Raw genomic sequence first — 23,616 nt, 5'->3', positions numbered from 1 at the left:
AGGAATTTGATCTTCTTCCCATATTTTATTAAATAACATTAGTAATTTTCCTTACTCTATGTACTTAAATGTTTTAACATAGCTTATTTCATCTTTTCCTGGTGCCGTTTTCCTAGTTTTAGCTTACGCCCTTTCTACTTCTCCCATATTAAAAGGGAAATTTAGAGGTCATCTTCAAAGATTTCCTTGCCAGATTACAAGCCCAAACCACTTTCCCTTTAATAGGGGTGATTGCTAACATGAAAGGGCACATGCTGCTAGACATATAAAAAATATTTTCCATTTTTACATATGGGAAATTGAGTCTTGCAATCTTCTGTTCTTTCTAACAGCATGTTAGTATAACTATGTAATGCTGTCATGATAATATTATGAATTATCCATATATCTTTCTGGACCCTCCCCTCCCCTCCAACTCCACTAGTTTTTCCCATCCGGAGAAGTTTTTTTTTTTACTGGTGTGTAATGATAGTTTGTAGGATGTAGTTTGTAGTAGTAGGATGTTATCTTTGTAAAGCTGGAGTGATTTAGCTATTACGTTTTGAAACCCACAACGTCGGACTCATGCAGAACAATGTAAGTTTTTATCCTTTTAAATATAAAGCTTGTGAGGTTTAGTGTTATTAGGCTATATAATATTTAATGTTTGTGGAAACTGAGGAAATGAGTGAATCATTATGAATTTTTATGATGACAACAATGATTTGTTTTAATAAGTGGGATTATTACTATAATTATTCATTTGTTTTACCATTATATCTCCGATGAGAGGTTTTGTTGGTAGCAGCCAGGTTACTGAACTTCTGAAACTAGCCTATAAGATAGCCTACTTATGTGCTTTTTTTTCCTTCTTCGATTTCGACGTTTGGTTTGACTGATCAGTAACTCCATCTAGTGTAATCCCAATGTTAAATAATAAACACATTTGAATCATTTATAACACAAAAGATTCAGATTAGCTATGAGTAGATTTTTAATTTAATTTATTTTTTTTATTTTTTTTACCATTTTAACATCAACGTGTTTCGGCGGTCAAAATGAAAGTAAAAGCCGGTGCGGTCGCGTGATTCACCCAACCCCCAAACCAGTTCAGCGGAATCCCGTCCTGCAACCAATTTCATTGGCTGAGGCTACAGTGAGGGGCAGATTTGGGCAGAGCCATAGAGAGAGAGAGAGAGAGAGAGAGAGAGAGAGAGAGAGAGGCCGTTTCTCAATATGCGTACTTGTCTGTACTTGTGTTCTTGTGGACTTGTGAAACGTCATCAGTCGCTGTCCAAGTTCTGTTCCAATTCAAAGTTCGCATCATAGACTGTAAAAAAATATGGACGTAGTGTCCGTGACGTCACCCATAAATTTCTGAACAGCAGTTTTGACGTGTAAATGAGGCCGCGGCCATCTTAGCTGCGCGTCACCGCACGTCACTCCCGGATAACTGAAAATGGGCAAAGAGGCGGGGAGGTGGTTTGAGCTGATGTGACTGGTTGCTGAAACCACGCCCGCCTAGCTCGACGTGACCATGTTAGCAGCAAAGGAGCTATCTATCTAGATACTATCTAAATTATTAATGAAGATAAGTTTTATCATCAGAAAGTTCTAAATGTTTACTGTCAATCTACGGTGTTTTTTTTAAAGATATAGATGATCCAACACCAGTAATTTGTGTTGGGTGTGCAAATAACAACATGGAAAATCAAAATGGGACTTCATACCTTTATAATAGAGATCGCGAGATGAATCCAATCTGTGGCACTTGGGTAAAATATAAATGTCCATTGCAAAACAAAAAACAGTACTTTTTGTCCATGAAATATTGATATATTATCCATTGTTTGCATAATTTTTTTTCTGAATGATCTGCTCTCTGTCATCGTTCTTCAAGAAATAATGCAATCTGAGCAGCGTTTATGTTGTAAAACTGTATACGATCGTATCTGACAAACAAATGAGCCCGTGTCCAAAGTATATTTTTTCAAAATAGTGCAGCAGTTTTAGTTATAATATCCAAGCAGTGCTGTCAGAGTTGTATATCCTCCTGGTATTGTCATTGTAGTAAATCTCACAAACAAACTTTTAGCCAATGCCACGATCCAACAACGTGTGTTCTGTTTCTTCCGCATGCATGCACATCTACACAGACACACATCAGTCTCGAATATTATGCAGCAAGCCATATTTTATAATTGTATAAAATAATCGAGCACAAATACGGCTGAGATGCCAAATTCAGCGGCTGGAATTAGCTGAGGTAAAGTGAGTGACGGCTCACAGACAGCAGCGGCATCTACCTGTCACTCAAATGACCACGCCCTTAATTATGCAGAACTTTAAGGCTTAAAGGATTAGTTCACTTTTAAATAAACTTTTGCTGATAATTTACTCACCCCCATGTCATCCAAGATGTCCATGTCTTTCTTTCTTCAGTCGAAAAGAAATTAAGGTTTTTGATGTAAACATTCCAGGATTTTTCTCCATATCATTCATTTCAATGGGCACCAAACGGTTGAAGGTCCAAATGGCAGTTTCAGTGCAGCTTCAAAGGGCTTTTAAACGACACCAGACGATGAATAAGGGGCTTATCTAGCGAAACGATCGGTCATTTAAAAAAAAAAAAAAAAAAAAAATTTAAGTTTTATAAGCACAAATGCTGGCTTTGCACTTTTCTCCGATGCGCGTTCGTGACGTCACGTAATACGCAATTACGTTGAAAAGGTCATGGTTGACGTAGGCGTAGCAACCACAGTTTCATTCGCTCAGGATTGTGTATAGGAAATCTCTGAAAAGTCACAAATTTCTGTCCTGACAAAAATTTTCTTTTAGGCTTCCTAATATTAAAACACCCAGGATACGCACACCTTTCAAGCGTGAGTTTAAAATATTCTAACTGACCGCCAGAGTGAGTTTTTTTTAAGGCGACCCTTATTTTAGAACGTTTGCCCTTATTGTTTCCATGGCGACGCGTGCGTGTCACCAGCGCTGAACGTAGCCACAATAACACTGTATGAGAGATGGATCACTATTATTTTGTTTTTCCTTTTTTATTAAAAATATTTGCAAACTTGCTTACATGTCTTCAACTATATGATATTCCGATTCTCAAATATGTGTGAGTGAGTGTGTTTTGTCGTTTAAAAACCTTTATAAATGATCTTTATCTTGATCTATAATGCGAGATGGGCGCCGCCATCTTAGTTTGCGCTGCAGTTCACAGAGTTCTGTCAGTCTGATTTACAGCAGGTGAATACATCAGTTTCTCCTGAAATATATGCAAGTGGCTGGTGAACTGGAAGAATAAGAGAGTAAACTTTATAGTTACTTAGACCCATTATGTGTGTCTGATATGAATAAATGTCGGCAAATTATATTTGAATTCACTGTTTATTGATGCTTCCACTGACGTCTGACATCAGTGTGTATTTTATAAACTCCAAATGTATTGTTTAATGGTGCTTATGCGTATTTAAATGTCTGAAACCTTAAAAGAAACATTATGTGGCTGAAAACACTGCATAGCTGTGATGACAAGAGAGCGCGCGTCCGTCTCGCAGCCAGAGCGCGAAAGCACAATTTGAATCTGGCAGTTATGTGACGTCGCTGAACATTCTAAATCCCATATGTGGAACCGTACGCCCAGGGGCACAGAAATAAACATCCCATATGTGGGACCGTACCGCTCAAAGGGTTAAACAATAAACTGACAAAGACATTTGAATATGTGTATACGATCCTCCTTCCGCACATTTGTAATGTAAACACTGACTCGATACTTCCGCCTACGTCAACCGTGACCTTTTCAACGTAATTGCGTATTACGTGACGTCACGAATGTGCATCGGAGAAAAGAGCAAAGCCAGCATTTGTGCTTATAAAACTTAAACTTTTTTAATTTTTTTTTTTAAATGACCAATCGTTTCGCTAGATAAGACCCTTATTCATCGTCTGGTATGGTCTGGTGTCGTTTAAAGCTCTTTGAAGCTGCACTGAAACTGCCATTTGGACCTTCAACCGTTTGGTGCCCATTGAAATGAATGATATGGAGAAAAATCCTAGAATGTTTACATCAAAAACCTTAATTTCTTTTCGACTGAAGAAAGAAAGACATGGACATCTTGGATGACATAGGGGTGAGTAAATTATCAGCAAAAGTTTATTTAAAAGTGGAGTAATCCTTTAATATAATTTAAACGAATGAGTTAGAAAAAAATTCACCCCCCTCACAGTTGTCATGAAGGGCAAAATTAGCAGTATAGACCAAAACCACAATTTGAACCAACTTGTAAACATGTTTTTTTCTGCTGTAAACTTGGCCAATTTAACATGGGACTCTATGAGATTCTGCTCCCTTTTGCAGCCTGTCCCTAGCGGCCAGTCGATGAATCGCAGTTTAAGTTACTTCCGTATTGGCTTCACGAGAGACTGGAGGAGGTTGCCGCTTGGTTCGCATCTAGCCAAGTTCAGTTCAAATCCCCGGATGTGTTCTTGATCCGCCCCTTTTATCGAGGATGCATCGAGAGGTGACTTGTAGTGATGGGAAGTTCGGATCATTTTACCGACTCGGTCTTTTGAGTCTCGTTCAGCAAAATGAACGAATCTTTTATCGAGTCATTTCGTTCATTTAGTTCATTTTAGCAAAATGTAATTAAAATGTTATGTGTTACTTCCCCAACACATCTACTACTTATGCAAACGTTGATCACACAACAAACAATACAAAACTACAATGCTATAAGATACAGAAAAGATTAATTCATTATTTACCTGGGTCTTCAGTTTATGATAAGCTCACCTCACCTCTTGTCTGACAAGTCTTCGGGTTTAAGTCCGTAATTACGTGACAGGCAGCCCCATATGCTAAACCATTGCACTCTAAGCCGCAAAGAGAATTGATTAGTTAATTTCATGAGTCTTTCGGATTTTTGAGTCGTTCGTTCATCACGTGACAGACCCATATGCTACACCAATACAGTCTGAGCCGGAAAGAGAATTGATTAGTTTGTTTCATGAGTCTTTCGGGTTTTTGAGTCGTACTTGCAGTTTAACACTCAAATGTTGCTTTGCTATTCATAACACAACAACAATAAATGTCTTTATAGAAATATTATATTATAGTAAAAAATGTCTTCATTTTAAATGGACATCATTATATTTAACTGTATCTGGCAACTTTATTGGGGTCTAAAGGAAGTTAAACATTTAATTATCATTTCACAGAATTAAAGTCCCCTGTAGTCAATTATTTTATCCCTTAAAACTAATCTTTGATTATCAAAATTATATATTTAAAAAAAAAATCAAGTGAAAAAAAATTCTTCATGCCTTAAGGGGTGGTTAAATGCAATTTACTTTTTTAACTTTAGTTAGTGTTGCTGCTTGAGCATAAACAGTATCTGCAAAGTTTTCTAAGTTTTAGAAAGTTCAATGCAAACGGAGATATTGTCTTTTAAAGTTATGGCAGTTTATTGCCTACAAAAACAACCGGTTTGGACTACAACGAGCTTCTTCCCGGGTTGGTGACATCATAAACCCTGCAAAACACGCCCCCGGGAACACGCAACAAAATGGGCGGGGCCATGTGGCGCAGCATGCGGAAGAGTTGTGTACACCGGATGCAAGCGGCACGGTGCGACGTGTCAAAAGATAATAGAACCCATTATAATCTGTGATATTTTCACACTAGATGCGTCATGGAAGACAGCTTCCAGAATCTACACGAGTTCAATGCTGGATTTACACAAAGGCTTTTACTGAAAGATGAAGCAGTTCCTACTTTAAAGGTCCCCTAGAACATGTTTTCACAATATGTAATATAAGTCTAAGGTGTCTCCTGAATGTGTCTGTGAAGTTTCAGCTCAAAATACCCCATAGATTTTTTTTTATTAATTTTTTTAACTGCCTATTTTGGGGCATCATTAACAATGCACTGATTTACACTCGGCGCCGCCCCTTTAAATTGCGTCTTCCCTGCCACACGAGCTCTCGACTATATTACAGCGCATTTACAAAGTTCACACAGCTAATATAACCCTCAAATGGATCTTTACAAGATGTTCGTCATGCATGCTGTATGCATGCTTCAAATTATGTGAGTAACGTATTTATTTGGATGTTAACGTTTTATTCTGAGTGAATTTGAGGCTGTGCTCCGTGGCTAACGGCTAATGCTACACTGTTGGAGAGATTTATAAAGAATGAAGTTGTGTTTATGAATTATACAGACTGCAAGTGTTTATAAATGAAAATAGTGATGGCTCTTGTCTCCGTGAATACAGTAAGAAACGATGGTAACTTTAACCACATTTAACAGTACATTAGCAACATGCTAACGAAACATTTAGAAAGACAATTTACAAATATCACTAAAAATATCATGATATCATGGATCATGTCAGTTATTATTGCTCCATCTGCCATTTTCGCTGTTGTTCTTGCTTGCTTACCTAGTCTGATGATTCAGCTGTGCAGATCCAGACGTTCTGCCCTTGTCTAATGCCTTTCATAATGTTGGGAACATGAGCTGGCATATGCAAATATTGGGGTCATACATATTAATGATCCTGACTGTTACGTAACAGTCGGTGTTATGTTGAGATTCACCTGTTCTTCAGAGGTCTTTTAAACAAATGAGATTTATATAAGAAGGAGGAAACAATGGTGTTTGAAACTCACTGTATGTCATTTCCATGTACTGAACTCTTGTTATTCAACTATGCCAAGATAAATTAAATTTTTCATTCAAGGGCACCTTTAAAAGCAGAAGCTGCTGATTATTGGCTTCAAACTGTAAGTACGTTATATTTTTTGTACATGTCTTTTAAACGTAGTTCTGTTGCTATTTTTAATGCATCAAGGACATGTACAAAGAGCAACTCGTTTTTGCTAGCCAGTTATCTAAGTTCTAGTGCAACAAACACCAACAAACTTCAATGTTCATAGACAAACAGTTGTTCATGCTATAAATTAAACGCTACCTTTACAAAAATGTGACTACTCAGTCATGTATTCGGCTACAGTAAAGCTTTAATCAGGATAAAACTGTATATTGAAAGCTAACAAACAGCAGTGACAGCATCTAAACACTTTGACACAAAACGTCCTTTAAAAGCTGCGTTTGCAGCTTAACCCTCTACATCTGGGTCTAATTCGGGCTCAGTTTGATACAGCACTATTATTTACATTTTCACTGAAGCACATAACAGCGAATGGTAAGGGGCGTGGCGTTTCCGGACGTTTCAGCGAATCATGATACACTGGGCCAGCTACCAACCTGCTGACCAATCTGAGCACATTGTGTATTTCGGAGGGAGTGGCTTCATAGAACCAGGAAGTCAAATGAGCCGTTCATATGACAGTGGAAACAGAGGTGTAGAATAAAGGTAAAATATTTGAAAAATACAGCGTTTTCAAAAAAACAAAGCATTAAGACATGTTAAACTGCGCCCCAAAAACACAATCAAGCCTAGAAAACAAAACACCCCTTTAAAATAGCTTGCATGTACACCCTTGCCTCATTTAATATACATGGCTCAATGAATATGCAAATTAGCACTGCCTCCACTCATTCATACCAGCTCGGAGACTCTACTGTTGCTGCAGTGATGATTTATTTGTTGTTTGTGTTAGATATTTAAGAAAAAAGCTTGCTTCGCTTCGTATATTCAGTTTAATTTCTGACACTTAAATTGTGTTTAAAATTATGAATTGGTAAAAACACCTTTGATCCACATTTGTTTGGACTGCTCTCTAACTGAATCACCTGATGCGATTTCTCGGTAATACAGACAGTATCGAGAGAACAAGCAGCCGTTTTCCTCTGTGAACATGTATTAATGGATGTTTGACAGTTTTTTGTTGCTTTTTGGAGTTCAGATTTAAAAAAAACATGAAATCCTGTGGGCGCCCGTGCCTTCTCCGTACATGAAATAAACGCACATCCTTGAATGAGCGCGGATTTCCTGTTGATTTACTTGAACTCATCAGGTAGGCTAATATCTATGGTTCAATCCATTCCAGAGGCAGACAAAATCAGAATTTATAATGGACTGAATATCTCTCTCAGAACTTGGTGTGCTGACTGAATATGCACATGAATCACGGTCACACGCTCAGAGCAATATTTTTTAGCTATGTTTTATAGTATTAAAGTATTTCGAAGGACAAAAACATGAACTTTATTGGCTTTACTTCAAGTCAGCTGTCACTACTTTGCCCCTATGCATGGGCCATTGTATCATTGGTTCACCCAATTGCAAATATGTAAATGCCATGAGACTTTGGCGGCTTCACCGTCTGTTCCTGTCACTTCCCGGACTACATTTCCCATCATCCTCTCTGCCTATCACCTGCACTCACTCCACCAATCACTCCACACTAATCACCACACCCAGCTGCAGCTCATTACCAGGACTATAAAAGACTCGTACACACATCACCTCACCGCTAGGTCTTGTTTTCCCTGTGATACATTTCCAAGCGTTAATCCCGTTTCCCTGTCTGTTCCGGTTCCGGTTCCGGTTCCGGTTCCTGTTACTGATCCCTGTCTGGTTCTACTGTTCTGTGATAGATAGCTGCCTGCCTTTTGACCACTGCCTGTTCTCTGACTACGATCCTGCCTGTCTTTGATGTTCCTGTTCACCCCGTTCGACCATGCCTGTACGACCACGCTCAACATTTAATAAAGCTCTGCATGTGGATCTTACTCTGAGTCCCGCCTCTGTTACAGGCGGGGCTTAAATATATCTGTGTGGAATTGATTGGATGGTTGTGGTTTGCTATTGGTGCATCTCATGTGAGTGACAGGTTGCCCCGCCCTCATCATCATCATCATCATCATTGCTGCAGGAGGGAGGATTATTCTGTTTTAAGATTATGAGACACAAATGATGCAACAAAATGATGTTATAATAAACACTGCAATATTTTGTAAAAAAAATAAAAAAAGTTAATTTTGATTTCGTGGTGACTTTAAAGGGGACCTATTATGCAAAATTCACTTTTGCCTGGTGTTTGAACATAAATGTGTGTTGGCAGTGTGTGTACACAACCACCCTATAGTGATAAAAATCCACCCACTCCTTTTTTTTTAAATCCCCATAAATCATAAGCAGTGTCTCAGAACAAGCCGTTTCCAAATCCCTGGCAGTGTGACGTCACAAAAGCCACAGGCCCCGCCCACGAATGTTGACAGACACTGCCGTTTGAACATAGACCCGCCCTGAGCGTGTTCACAGTGAGTCCGCCATTGCTGCACTGAAGAGAATGTCTCCCGAGTGTTTTAGGTGTTCTGTAGCTGGATGGATTAATCCACATAACTCTCTCCATTTACTCCCTAAATCTGAGCCGCTGAAAACAATATAAATGTGAATATAAAATGTACCAGTTTACTAAGCACCACCTGAAAGGCATAAGGTCTTTATATATTTGTTTACTGTTAGTTGTAACGAGTGTTTCTGTGTACTTCGCTGTGTATGTTGGTGATAATACAAGGGAAAGAGAGAGAGTTTATGGATAATATTTTAATGCACACTTGCAGTGTTTTATTAAGCTCTTACAGTGATTTTCTAGAGTGAAAACAGATGCTTCATCATTTCTGTGCAGAACAATAAATGTCACAAAACTCATCTATCTAGTTTTGGCCATCATTCGGACAGTATAACAGGCCTGTACTAATATAGTGGATAAAAACAAGAATACAATATAATATAATATATAACCATAATGGAACTAAACTATACCTGTTCTATCTCCATGCAGCATATATTAGCAGTTTCTGACATTATATTGTGTCCTGACTGAATCCTGACAGGGTAGAACAAGCTCTTGAAGCTCCGCCCTCTTAGGCCATCGCAGCAGCTCATTTGCATTTAAAGGGACCACACTGAAACGGCACATTTTTGCTCAACCACTAAAAGAGGCAATTTTAACTATATAAAAATTATCTGTAAGGTATTTTGAGCTAAAACTTCACATACACACTCTGGGGACATCAGAGACTTATTTTACATCTTGTAAAATGGGGCATAATAGGTCACCTTTAAATAGGTGGGTTTTTTCTCTCTCAGGAAAGCATTTATCCCTGCATAAAACTCTTTGTGAAATGTAACTTGTATTTATTACAAAACCAACCCTTCTGTGTTCCCATCAGGTTGAAACTTCTCCTTCTGCTGTGCCTTTTCAATTATAGTGGTTAGTATATATTAATTTTGTTTATAAACTGTAACCATTTTTGATTTTCAGTTCAAGGAAGAGATGTTCTTGTTGATGTTTGACTTTGACTTTCATTGACATTTATGGATTGATTATGGACATTTTCATAATATTTATTAAGCATATCACACACCATGACATCACTGCCCAGCCAGCACACCTATAGGTGTGTCCCAAATGGGTGTCACCTGGGTTATTTAATTGGGGCCCAGCCAGTTTTGTCCTCAGTTTCTATGTAGGCCCCACATGGGTTAGTCCAGATGAACTGAACACTGCTCAGTGTGCTCACTACAGGCTGTTAAATGAAACAATGAAACATGATGGAGTTAATGAGATAATTACGTGATTAATTGAGTGATGATTAACCATTATTGAAGATAATAAAAAATAATAATAAAAAATTAACAAGAAGAATCACTGAAGGATAGAGGAACAACTACAGCTTCCAGCCACAGATAGGCTTAGATAAAATCAACTGAAGATAAAAGAAATGAAATCTCTCATGATCTGCTTAAACAACTCCACAAACAGCATTACCAGCTCACTTATTACTAACCAGATTGATTTTATTTCCGTCATACGTCTATAGAAGTTATTATTGAGAACCTCTTACAGAAGTCACCATTATGGCTTTATTATTATTTGCTTTATAGTTGGTCAGTTTGACACTTTAACATTAGCTGTAGTTTCTGTTCTTATTGTTCCTTTATCATTCAGTGATTCTGCTTGTTATCCTCAGCTATCTTCAATAATGCTCAGTCGTCACTCACTACCGTTCAAAAGTTTGGGGTCAGTAAGATTTTTTTAATGTTTTAAAAGAAGTGTCTTCTGTTCACCAAGGCTGCATTTATTTGATTAAAAATACAAACAAAAACAGTAATATTGTGAAATATTATTCCAATTTAAAACAGCTGTTTTCTATGTGAATATATAGTAAAGTGTAATTTATTCCTGTGATCAAATCTGAATTTTCAGCATCATTACTCCAGTCTTCAGTGTCACATGATCCTTCAGAAATCATTCTAATATGATGATTTGATGCTCAAGAAACATTCATTATTATTATCAATATTGAAAACTGTTGTGTACAATTTTTTTTTTCAAAATTCTTCGATGAATAGAAAGTTCAAAAGAACAGCATTTATTTAAAATAGAATATTTTCTAACATTATAATTGTCTTTACTGTAACTTTTGATCAGTTTAACTCATCCTTGATGAATAAAAGTATTGATTAATTTTATTTCTATCCCCAAAAAATAAAATTTGAATTCTTACTGACCCCAAACTTTTGAACGATTTCAGACAAATTTCAGACAAATGCTGTTCTTTTGAACTTTCTATTCATCATAGCATCATGAAATAAAAATGTAAATAACTGTTTTCATTGATACATTGATAATAATCATAAATGTTTCTTGAGCAGCAGATCAGCATATTAGAATGATTTCTGAAGGATCATGTGACACTGAAGACTGGAGTAATGATGCTGAAAATTCAGCTTTGATCACAGGAATAAATTACTTTGTCAAATATATTCAAATAGAAAACAGTTATTTTAAATTGTAATAATATTTCACAATATTACTGTTTTTGTTTGTATTTTTAATCAACTAAATGTAGCCTTGGTGAGCAGAAGATACTTCTTTTAAAACATTAAAAAATCTTACTGACCCCAAACTTTTGAACGGTAGTGTATGTATATATATAATATAATAATTATATATATTATATTATATTATATTATATCATATATACATATATATATACAGTCCAAAAGTTTGGAACCACTAAGATTTTTAATGTTTTTAAAAGAAGTTTCGTCTGCTCACCAAGGCTACATTTAGTTGATTAAAAATACAAACAAAAACAGTAATATTGTGAAATATTATTACAATGTAAATCAGCTTTTTTTTTTCAGGATTCCTTGATGAATAGAAAGTTCAAAAGAACAGCATTTATCTGAAATACAAAGCTTCTGTAGCATTTTTAGAATTTAATATTTTAAATTTGTATTAATTTTATTATTTTTATTATTTACATAGAATTTTTATTTTTATTTTTTTGAAAAGAAATTAAAGAAATGAATACTTTTATTCAGCAAGGATGCATTAAATCAATCAAAAGTGGCAGTAAAGACATTTATAATGTTACAAAAGATTAGATTTCAGATAAACACTGTTCTTTTGAACTTTCTATTCATCAAATAATCCTGAAAAAAAATATTGTACACAAATATTTTGTACAATTGTACACATTAAATGTTTCTTGAGCAGCAGATCAGCATATTAGAATGATTTCTGAAGGATCATGTGACACTGAAGACTGGAGTAACGATGCTGAAAATTCAGCTTTGATCACAGGAATAAATTACTTTGTGAAATATATTCAAATAGAAAACAGTTATTTTAAATTGTAATAATATTTCACAATATTACTGTTTTTACTGTATTTTTAATTAAATAAATGTAGCCTTGGTGAGCAGACGAAACTTCTTTTAAAAACATTAAAAATCTTAGTGGTTCCAAACTTTTGGACTGTACTGTATATATATATATATATATATATATATAAAACAAATATGGAATTATGTCAACAAAAACATGTAAAAAAAAAACAGAATATATTTTAGATCTTTGATTCTTCAAAGTAGCCACCTTTTGCTTTGATGACAGCTTTGCACACTCTTGGCATTCTCTCAGTCAGAGTCACCTGGAATGGTTTTCCACAGAATATATATTTTTTATCCTTAGGAAAATGTTAATATACATCAGGGATGGACAACTCCGGTCCTGGAGGGCCAGTGTCCAGCAGAGTTTAGCTCCAACCCTAATCAAACACACCTGAACCAGCTAATCAAGGTCTTTAGGATTAGTACACAGCAAAAACTGCAGTGTTAAATTAACTCTCCTGGGAGTACATGTGAGACCATACTCCAGAGTGTTAAAGTGTTAAAATAAGAGTGTTAAAAGAACACTGAAAAGTGTTAAAGTTAATGAGATAATTAAGTGATTAATTGAGTGATGATTGACCATTATTGAAGACACCTGATGATAACAAGCAGAATCACCAAAGGAGAAAATCACAATTTTTAAGCCACCATCGTGGAGATGAGGGTTTGCTTTAGTTGGGCTCTTGTCCCTTGACTTTTTAAAATAAAATTTTGTTTGGGCTGTTTTAACTGAGTTATTACATCCAGACAAACAAAGAGAAAAAATTGATAGGTGATGTTGGTTATGTTTTCACATAATCATTATTTAGTCTTAATATCTGAGCTCATTTAGAGCCCAATCTCTGAGTTAGATTTACATTATTGATTACAGCAGAACTGTGATTCTACAGCAGAAGATCAGCTTTATCAATATAATCTGAGGGATTTCACAAATAGTTGTTCTGAGCAAAAAAAAGAAAAATCTTTCGCTTAGGCACACACAGACATCAAGAATCAGCCTGTGAATCTCAACAGTGGTGAGAATAATAAACCATGTTGCAGTGCATTCTGGGTGCCACCAATCAAAATTCATCCATGGCTCCCATCATGCATTGCTGCATGAATAAATTATGAGCTGAATTGTCTTAGTAATTTCATTTATTCTCATATTTTATTTTGTTCCGTTTATGTGACTTTTTAGTAGCTTGTTTTCTAATGTTCAGAGTTGATCTGTTGATCAGAATATGTTGCTTGTCACCGTCATTGAGATTCACAGGCTGATTCTTGATGTCTGTGTGTGCCTAAAAGAAAGCTTTTTCTTTTTTTTGCTCAGAACAACTATTTGTGAAATCCCTCAGATTATATTGATAAAGCTGATCTTCTGCTGTAGAATCACAGTTCTGCTGTAATCAATAATGTAAATCTAACTCAGAGATTGGGCTCTAAATGAGCTCAGATATTAAGACTAAATAATGATTATGTGAAAACATAACCAACATCACCTATCAATTTTTTCCATTTATTTGTCTGGATGTCATAACTCAGTTAAAACAGCCCAAACAAAACATTATTTTAAAAAGTCAAGGGTCAAGAGCCCGACTAAAGCAAACCCTCATCTCCACGATGGTGGCTTAAAAATTGTGATTTTCTCCTTTGGTGATTCTGCTTGTTATCATCAGGTGTCTTCAATAATGGTCAATCATCACTCAATTAATCACTTAATTATCTCATTAACTTTAACACCGCTTCAGTGTTCTTTTAACACTCTTATTTCAACACTTTAACACTCTTGAGTATGGTCTCACATGTACTCCCAGGAGAGTTAATTGAACACTGCAGTTTTTGCTGTGTACTAATCCTAAAGACCTTGATTAGCTGGTTCAGGTGTGTTTGATTAGGGTTGGAGCTAAACTCTGCTGGACACTGGCCCTCCAGGACCGGAGTTGTCCATCCCTGATATACATATACACCAATCAATCAGGCATAATTATGAGCACTGACAGGTGAAGTGAATAACACTGATGATCTCTTCATCACGGCACCTGTTAGTGGGTGGATATATTAGGCAGCAAGTGAACATTTTGTCCTCAAAGTTGATGTTAGAAGCAGGAAAAATGGGCAAGTGTAAGGATTTGAGTGAGTTTGACAAGGACCAAATAGTGATGGCTAGACGACTGGGTCAGAGCATCTCCAAAACTGCAGCTCTTGTGGGGTGTTCCCGGTCTGCAGTGGTCAGTGTCTATCAAAAGTGCTCCAAGGAAGGAACAGTGGTGAACCGGCGACAGGGTCATGGCCAATCACTGATGCACTTGGGGAGCAAAGGCTGGCCCGTGTGGTCCGATCCAACAGACGAGCTCTTGTAGCTCAAACTGCTCCAGAAGTTAATGACTTACCTTCATTTCTTAAAGTAATGATGGACTGTCTTTTCTCTTTACTTAACTGGGTGTTTCTTGCCATAATATGGATCTGTACAGTTGTTGTAGTCCCAGCTAACAGGGAACGTTTCCATAACTATCACTAACGTTTAGGGCTGGGCGATATATCGCATGCAAGCCACGCAAAATCGTGTTCAGTATCGAAGATGAATCGACTTCGATAATGAACCTGATTTTGCGTGGCTTGTCCGTGAACTATGGCTCTGTCTATTAAATGCCGCTCCATTTTAAAGCAGGTGATGGTGATTTAGTGGTAATCGGGGAACCAGCTTTACTGACGAAATGCGCGTGAAAATCGCATGCGATATATCGCCCAGCCCTACTAACGTTATGTATAAGTTATGTAAATGTTAGAAATAAACATTCCTTAAATAATGTTTCAGGAACATTCTTTTAATGTTTTCATAGTTAAAATACATTCTAATTACGTTGAGAGGAAACATTCTCAGAACAACATTGTTGGAACGTTCTTACCATGTTATTTGTACTTGACTGATGTTCTCATAATATTGAATGAGAACGTTCTCATAACTTAAAGAGAATGTTAACAAAACGTTCTGACAACTCCTTTTTGTTAGCTGCACAGCAAAAACTGCAGTGTTAAATTAACTCTCCTGGGAGTACATGTGAGACCATACTCAAGAGTGTTAAAGTGTTAAAATAAGAGTGTTAAAAGAACACTGAAGCGGTGTTAAAGTTAATTAGATAATTAAGTGATTAATTGAGTGATGATTGACCATTATTGAAGACACCTGATGATAACAAGCAGAATCACCAAAGGAGAAAATCACAATTTTTAAGCCACCATCGTGGAGATGAGGGTTTGCTTTAGTGGAGCTCTTGACCCTTGACTTTTTAAAATAATGTTTTGTTTGGGCTGTTTTAACTGAGTTATAACATCCAGACAAACAAATGGAAAAAATGATCAGGTGGTGTTGGTTATGTTTTCACATAATCATTATTTGATTTGAATCACTGAACTCATTTAGAGCCCAATCTCTGAGTTAGATTCACATTATTGATTACAGCAGAACTGTGATTCTACAGCACAAGATCAGCTTTATCAATATAATCTGAAGGATTTCACAAACAGTTGTTCTGAGCAAAAAAAAAAAAGAAAAATCTTTCTATTAGGCACACACAGACATCAAGAATCAGCCTGTGAATCTCAACGACGGTGACAAGCAACATATTCTGATCAACAGATCAACTCTGAACATTAGAAAACAAGCTACTAAAAAGTCACATAAACGGAACAAAATAAAATATGAGAATAAAGGAAATTACTAAGACAATTCAGCTCATAATTTATTCATGCAGCAATGCATGATGGGAGCCATGGATGAATTTTGATTGGTGGCACCCAGAATGCACTGCAACATGGTTTATTATTCTCACCATTGTTGAGATTCACAGGCTGATTCTTGATGTCTGTGTGTGCCTAAGAGTTGTTTTGCCTAGAACAACTGTTTGTGAAATCCTTCAGATTATATTGATAAAGCTGATCTTCTGCTGTAGAATCACAGTTCTGCTGTAATCAATAATGTGAATCTAACTCAGAGATTGGGCTCTAAATGAGTTCAGTGATTCAAATCAAATAATGATTATGTGAAAACATAACCAACACCACCTGATCATTTTTTCCATTTGTTTGTCTGGATGTTATAACTCAGTTAAAACAGCCCAAACAAAACATTATTTTAAAAAGTCAAGGGTCAAGAGCTCCACTAAAGCAAACCCTCATCTCCACGATGGTGGCTTAAAAATTGTGATTTTCTCCTTTGGTGATTCTGCTTGTTATCATCAGGTGTCTTCAATAATGCTCAATCATCACTCAATTAATCACTTAATTATCTCATTAACTTTAACACCGCTTCAGTGTTCTTTTAACACTCTTATTTTAACACTTTAACACTCTTGAGTATGGTCTCACATGTACTCCCAGGAGAGTTAATTTAACACTGCAGTTTTTGCTGTGTGGAGTATCACTAATAGGGCTATTGACTGTGTACCCACCCTTCTTCTGCACAAGACAACAGATGGTCTAAAGCACATTAAGAAGGCAAGAAATGTCACCAATTAACTCTTGACAATGCACACCTGTGAATTGAAAACCATTCCAAGTGACTACTTCATGAATCTGATAAGAGAATGTCATGAGTGTGCCAAGCAGTCATCAAAGCTAAATGCAGCCACTTCAGTAAATCTAAAATATAATGTTCTTTCATAGTTTGTACGTTAATGCTTAAAACATCCAATGATAAAAATATATATATATGTATTCAGTATTGATACCTTGTATTTGCAGAAACCCCCCCTGTAGGAACCGCCCCTATACCTGTGACGGGAAAAAGGAGGCAATGTCACCCTGTCATGTGATTTTAAGAACATAGAGATTTCTGATATCAATTTAATCAGAAAGGGAAACAAGATCCCAGTTGATCAGAAGAACTGTAGTCAACGAATATGTAAAAAAGGAAAATGTAATGTCATCATCAAGGATCTGAGACTGAATGACAGTGGGACATACATTTTGAGACTCTTTTTCCGTAATGCCAAGGGAATTCATGAGCCACTAAAGAACAAGACGTACCAACTTCATGTTAATGGTAAAGTCAAAAACTGATCTAAACATCTGAATTTTTTATTTCTGTGACTAACCTTTTGATATCCTCTACAGAACCTAGCACAGAATCACAGGAACTGAAGAACACAAATGACACCCAAAATAATAGTAAGTAAAACAGTGCTTTATAAAATCTTTAAATGGTGAGTTTAAAAAAAAAAAAAAAAAAATCTCTATTCCCACCTTCCCACTTCCTGCTGTGGATCAGTGGAGTTTTGTTGGGTCAGCAGGACTGTTTGTGTTGACTCTGGTGGTGTTCATTCTGATAGGGGTGGGTGATATGACCAAAATCTTAAATCATGATAGGAGTCATTTTATTTCACAATAATGATATATATAACAATATAGTTATTTTTGCTTTAAATTAGGTTTTTATATCATTTTTTATACCATACAAATGTAATAATTCTTGTCACCAATGTCTATTACACCAAAACTAATGCTAGTCTAAAAAAACAAGCTCACTGAAGACTTGTAAACAGTCAGTGATAAAATAAGAAGCTAAATACAAGCAATAAGAAAACTACAGTAGAACAAATTAATAAGAAATGCTACATTCACTGTATTAAGTAATCAAATGTATAAAAAACACTGCATTCACAGTGTAAATTTATTATATTTTTTAATTTTACAAAAGTGATTTAGTCAAAATCAGTGAGATATGTTCTTTTGTTGTGCAATTTAAATGACTGTGGTGTAGAATAACGGTAATTTACTGGCAGCAGGGTTGTGTCATGATCCCTGCCTGTGTTTCCTTTGTCTCCATTGTTGTTTGTTCACCTCATGTTTCCTGCAAATCTATTCACTTGTTACCTTGGACATTTATTGGACCATGCCCCCTTGTTACCTCATCACCTTGTTAAGCTCATTAGACTTGTAATCTTTGCCTATATAAGCCTGGTTCTCGCAATCATTCCCTGTGAAGTATTGTATGTGTAACTCTGCAATTCTGAGCATTTCTCTGGTTTGAATCCTGGATTTTGGACTCTCTTTGGTTTTCCCCTTTGCCTTGTTTGTTTGTTTGGACTGCCTGTATATTGAATTACAACTATGGATTACCCTTCTCAATAAAACTGTGTTTGGATCCTCAGCCTTTGAGTTAAGCAGTGCGTTAAAGGTTGCCATAATGTACTGTTAATTTACAGTTACTGTTAATTTTTTTTACTTTTTTTTTTTTACAGTGTGTTACCGTAATAATAAAATGGAAATCGCTTAAAGCACTCCTCTGCAACCGTTAGTCTGTTATGAGCGAGAGATGGAGAGGAGGAGCGCTAAAGTAAAGCTCTGCCCTCTATTCAATACTCCGTTTCACTTGGAAATGCATCACAACACTGGAGAAAAGTCGTTTGCAACATCCGGTTCAAGCGGACTTTAACTCAAATCTTTGCTGATGGTTGTTAGCTAGCAATAGCACACATGTATGTGCTAAAGTACTTAGCAAAGATTTGTACAGCCCCAAGCAGCACACGAAGCAGGCATTTTTCTCAATTCCAGTTATGAGCGTTATGGGAATGTTGCTCCGCACAATATGGCGGTGCCGTTGACGTGCAGTTCAGGGACCAATGGGGCGTCTAGTGTTTATTATAATGTCTATGTTAAATACAAGAACTAAGAGAACACATGACTATGACAACCAATGAGCAAGTGACAAAGGAACAAGGGAACCAATGACAGAACAGAACTGAAAACCACATAATCAACCAATCAGAACATGACACACAGACTAAGGGAGAACCATAGACTGTAAAAAAATATGGACGTAGTGTCCGTGACATCACCCGTAGATTTCTGAAGAGCAGTTTTGGTGCAAAAATGAGGCCGCTGCCATCTTAGCGGAGCGTCACCGCACGTCACTCCCGGATAACTGAAAATTGGCAAAGAGGCGGGAGGTGATTTGAGCTGATATGACTGTTGCTGAAACCACGCCCGCCTCGCTCGACGTGATCAGCAGTCAAAGCCAAGAGCTATCTATCTATCTTAGATACGATCTAACCCACACAGCAGGGGACTCCTAGGCGGATCCGCATTCAAGTCGCCACACTGTCACATCCATTTTGGTACCACCCAGAGGATCAGGTCCGCATCCGGGCGGCGCCATAAATTCTACTATCAATCAGCGGATCCTGAGCGGACCCATGTCGGATCTGCGGACGCGCCTTTACTGTAACGGTTGTATCAATTTGCGGGTCCCAAACGGACCCGCTGCGGAGGTAAGGTTTAAATCGTGGATGCAGAGCGGATGCAGCGCGGAGCCAAGGCGGGTCCGTGATCCGCCTTCGTTGCGGATCCGTCACTGCGAGCAAGTGGACTCCGATACGGGTCCGTTCGCGGCAGAGGTGGAAAGTCCAGGGGTCAGAAAGTAAAAGTCCTGCCATATTTTTTTTTCCACCCACTGAAACAGTGTTAAAGTTAATGAGATAAATAAGTGATTAATTGAGTGATGATTGAGCATTATTGAAGACACCTGATGATAACAAGCAGAATCACCAAAGGAGAAAATCACAATTTTTAAGCCACCATCATGGAGATGAGGGTTTGCTTTAGTTGGGCTCTTGACCCTTCACTTTTTAACATTAGAATTTGTTTGGGCTGCTGTAACTGAATTATAACAGCCAGACAAGCAAAGAGAAAAGATGATCAGGTGGTGTTGTTTATGTTTTCACATGATCAGTTCACATGACAGTGCTGCTGTACTCAATAACGTAAATCTAACTCAGAGATTGGGCGCTGGTGTCTTAAAAATTGTGATTTTTTCTCCTTTGGTGATTCTGCTTGTTATCATCAGGTGTCTTCAATAATGGTCAATCATTACTGTTAATCACTTAATTATCTTTAATCACTAATAACTTTAACACTGCTTCAGTGGGTGGAAAAAAAAAATATGGCAGGACTTTTACTTTCTGAGCCCTGGACTTTCCACCTCTGCGCGATACCTCCGTGGTGGATCCGCCACGGAGTCCTTTTGCTGTGTGGGTAAATATTAATGAAGATAAGTTTTATCATTAGAAAGTTCTAAAGGTTTACTGTCAATCTACAGTGTTTTTTTTCTAAGATATAGATGATCCAATAACAACATGGAAAATCAAATGGGACTTCATACCTTTATAATGAAATAGAGATCACGAGATGAATCCAATCCGTGGCACTTTGGTAAAATATGAGTGTCCATTGCAAAACAAACAAAAAAAAAAAACAGAACTTTTTGTGCATTACATTTCTTCTGAATGATCTGCTCTCCATCATCGTTCTTCAAGAAATAATGCAATCTGAGCAGCCTTTATGTTGTAAAACTGTATACGATCGTATCTGACAAACAAATGAGCCCGTGTCCAAAGTATATTTTTTCAAAATAGTGCAGCAGTTTTAGTTATAATATCCAAGCAGTGCTGTCAGAGTTGTATATCCTCCTGGTATTGTCATTGTAGTAAATCTCACAAACAAAATTTTAGCCAATGCCACGATCCAACAACGTGTGTTCTGTTTCTTCCGCATGCATGCACATCTACACAGACACACATCAGTCTCGAATATTATGCAGCAAGCCATATTTTATAATTGTATAAAATAATCGAGCACAAATACGGCTGAGATGCCAAATTCAGCGGCTGGAATTAGCTGAGGTAAAGTGAGTGACGGCTCACAGACAGCAGCGGCATCTACCTGTCACTCAAATGACCACGCCCTTAATTATGCAGAACTTTAAGGCTTAATATAATTTATACGAATGAGTTAGAAAAAAATTCACCCCCCTCAGAGTTGTCATGAAGGGCAAAATGAGCAATATAGACCAAAACCACAATTTGAACCAACTTGTAAACATGTTTTTTTTTCTGCTATAAACTTGGCCAATTTAACATGGTACTCAATGAGATTCTGATTTGGAGCCTGTCCCTAGTGGCCAGTCGATGAATCGCAGTTTAAGTCACTTCCATATTGGCTTCAAGAGAGACTGGGGGAGGTTGCCGCTTCAGGAGAACATACGGAGCAACAATCTCTTTTTTTTTTTTTTTTTTTTTTTTTTTTGTAAATCATCTTTATTTTTGTTACTAAAACTGCAAATATTTTCCTGTTTGTATGAAGTGCTGCTCCCTCAGGCTATATCTTGTCTGTATTCTACTTGAAGAAACTGATCTTATGCAGCCATGTTTGTTTGCAAATCTTGAAATGTTCAATAAAAAAAAAAAAAAAAGAACATACGGAGCAAGAGAAGCATGACACAAACAAGCAACATGAATCAAACAACAAAATAAAAGACATGAAATCATAAACATGAACACAAAAACAAAACATACATGACAAAAACGAATTAATTAAACCAACAGATCTCTCCTAAATCATCTTGTGCAAAAACTTTTTTCTATGAATTTTGACTAATATTTCTGTCAAATTGTAAATTTTCATTTAATAAATCTGACTGTTGTGGTTTACAGTATATTACTGTTTTTCCTTGATTACAGTATTCTACTGGCAGCAGGGTTGCCAGTAAAGTACTGTTATTCTGTGGTTTGTTGTCCTAAAATAATTAACAGTTTATTATTGTTTTTTTCCTTGATTTTACCATAATCTAGCAAAATCAGGCTTCATGGAAGTATGCAAGTATGACACTGAACATGGTAAGTAGAAGAGCAATCACTGAGAGCTTTACAAAATCATTCAACAGTGAGATTAATTTATTTTATTTTTTAAAAAAAATTGTGTTCTCTTTCCTCCTTCCTCCTTCAAGTTGCAAAGTTTTGGACTTTGTGTGTTGTACTGCCTGTGTTGGTGGTTCTGGTGGTTCTGGGGGGTATTTATTATTTATTTTTTTTCATCAAGAAACCCCAGAATCAGAATGGAGGTTACTCACAGCCACCGAACCAGCAGGAATCAAGCCTATGATAATCTCTCCTGAGGGCCCCTGCGAAATGTGATTAAACTGTAAACATGCCCAGAATACCTTACAATGACACAGGTTACTTGTAATTCACCTTCAGTGCCAACACATCTGCACAGGATTCTGTCAACATCCTGAATGTCTTTAGCTAGAGGTGTGCAGTATGTATTGTCTGTAATAATAAAGTAATTGTTGTTTTAATGATGTGGAATGACATTATCAAGTCACTCCTTTTGCAAAAACAGGCCTTGATAGTGCACACTTTCACTGTGTGATGTAGACTATATAATCCCAGCCAGCAGAGCCATGTGGGACCCAAATGGGTTTGACCTGGGCTATCTAACTGGGACCCAGCCAGTTTTGCACCCAGTTTCCATGTAGGCCCCACATGGGTTAGCCCAGATGAACTGAACACTGCTTAGTGTGCACACTACAGGCTGTTTAATGTAACACTTAATCAGTGTTGGAGGTAATGAGATAATTAAGTGATTGAATAATGATTTTGTATTAGTGAAGAACACCTGCTGTTAACAAGCAGAATCACTGAAGGAAAGAGAAACACAAGAACTACTTCCAGCCACAGCCTTGGATGAAATCAACTGAAGATAAAATACATTACATCTCTCAAGATCTGATTAAACAACTCCACAAACAACATTAGCTTCACTTATTACTAACCAGACTGACTTTATTTCTGTCAGACATCTACAGAAGTTCGTATTAAGAATTAAGAAGAGGCTTAGATGTTGATTACTTATTTGAAAGTAATAGTTTGATTTGATGTTACCATTGTGGCGATCAGTGTGTGCTTTAGTCAGGCTCTTGACTTTTTAACATTAGTTTTTCTCTTGACAGCTGTGTCTGTTTGTTATGGCGAGAACAGCGAGAGAAAATATAATCAGATGCTGTAAACTGATTGATGATAAGAATATAATCATCATATATTGGCTTAACTCATTGATATTATGTGGGAGGTTTATACGGGTAGTGTGTTATTAATTCTGTTTTATTGTTATGATTCTACAGCAAGAGAATAATAGAATTTAATCAGAA

At 36.8% G+C, this 23,616-nt stretch overlaps 1 long non-coding RNA gene across 1 annotated transcript; it reads left to right on the top strand.

Moving 5' to 3' along the window:
- The first annotated feature begins 464 nt into the window (after nucleotides 1-464).
- On the top strand, nucleotides 465-22,956 carry LOC125262002. The gene is made up of 6 exons (XR_007183487.1): nucleotides 465-576; nucleotides 10,139-10,179; nucleotides 17,373-17,673; nucleotides 17,745-17,798; nucleotides 22,259-22,303; nucleotides 22,414-22,956. It is a non-coding gene; the product is annotated as an uncharacterized LOC125262002 (long non-coding RNA).
- The last annotated feature ends 660 nt before the right edge of the window (nucleotides 22,957-23,616 follow it).

The sequence above is a fragment of the Megalobrama amblycephala genome, unplaced genomic scaffold (assembly GCF_018812025.1).
Source record: "Megalobrama amblycephala isolate DHTTF-2021 unplaced genomic scaffold, ASM1881202v1 scaffold549, whole genome shotgun sequence".
NCBI lineage: Eukaryota > Metazoa > Chordata > Actinopteri > Cypriniformes > Xenocyprididae > Megalobrama > Megalobrama amblycephala.
Note: the sequence above shows the minus strand (reverse complement) of the source record. Positions and strands in the feature narration are given on the sequence as shown.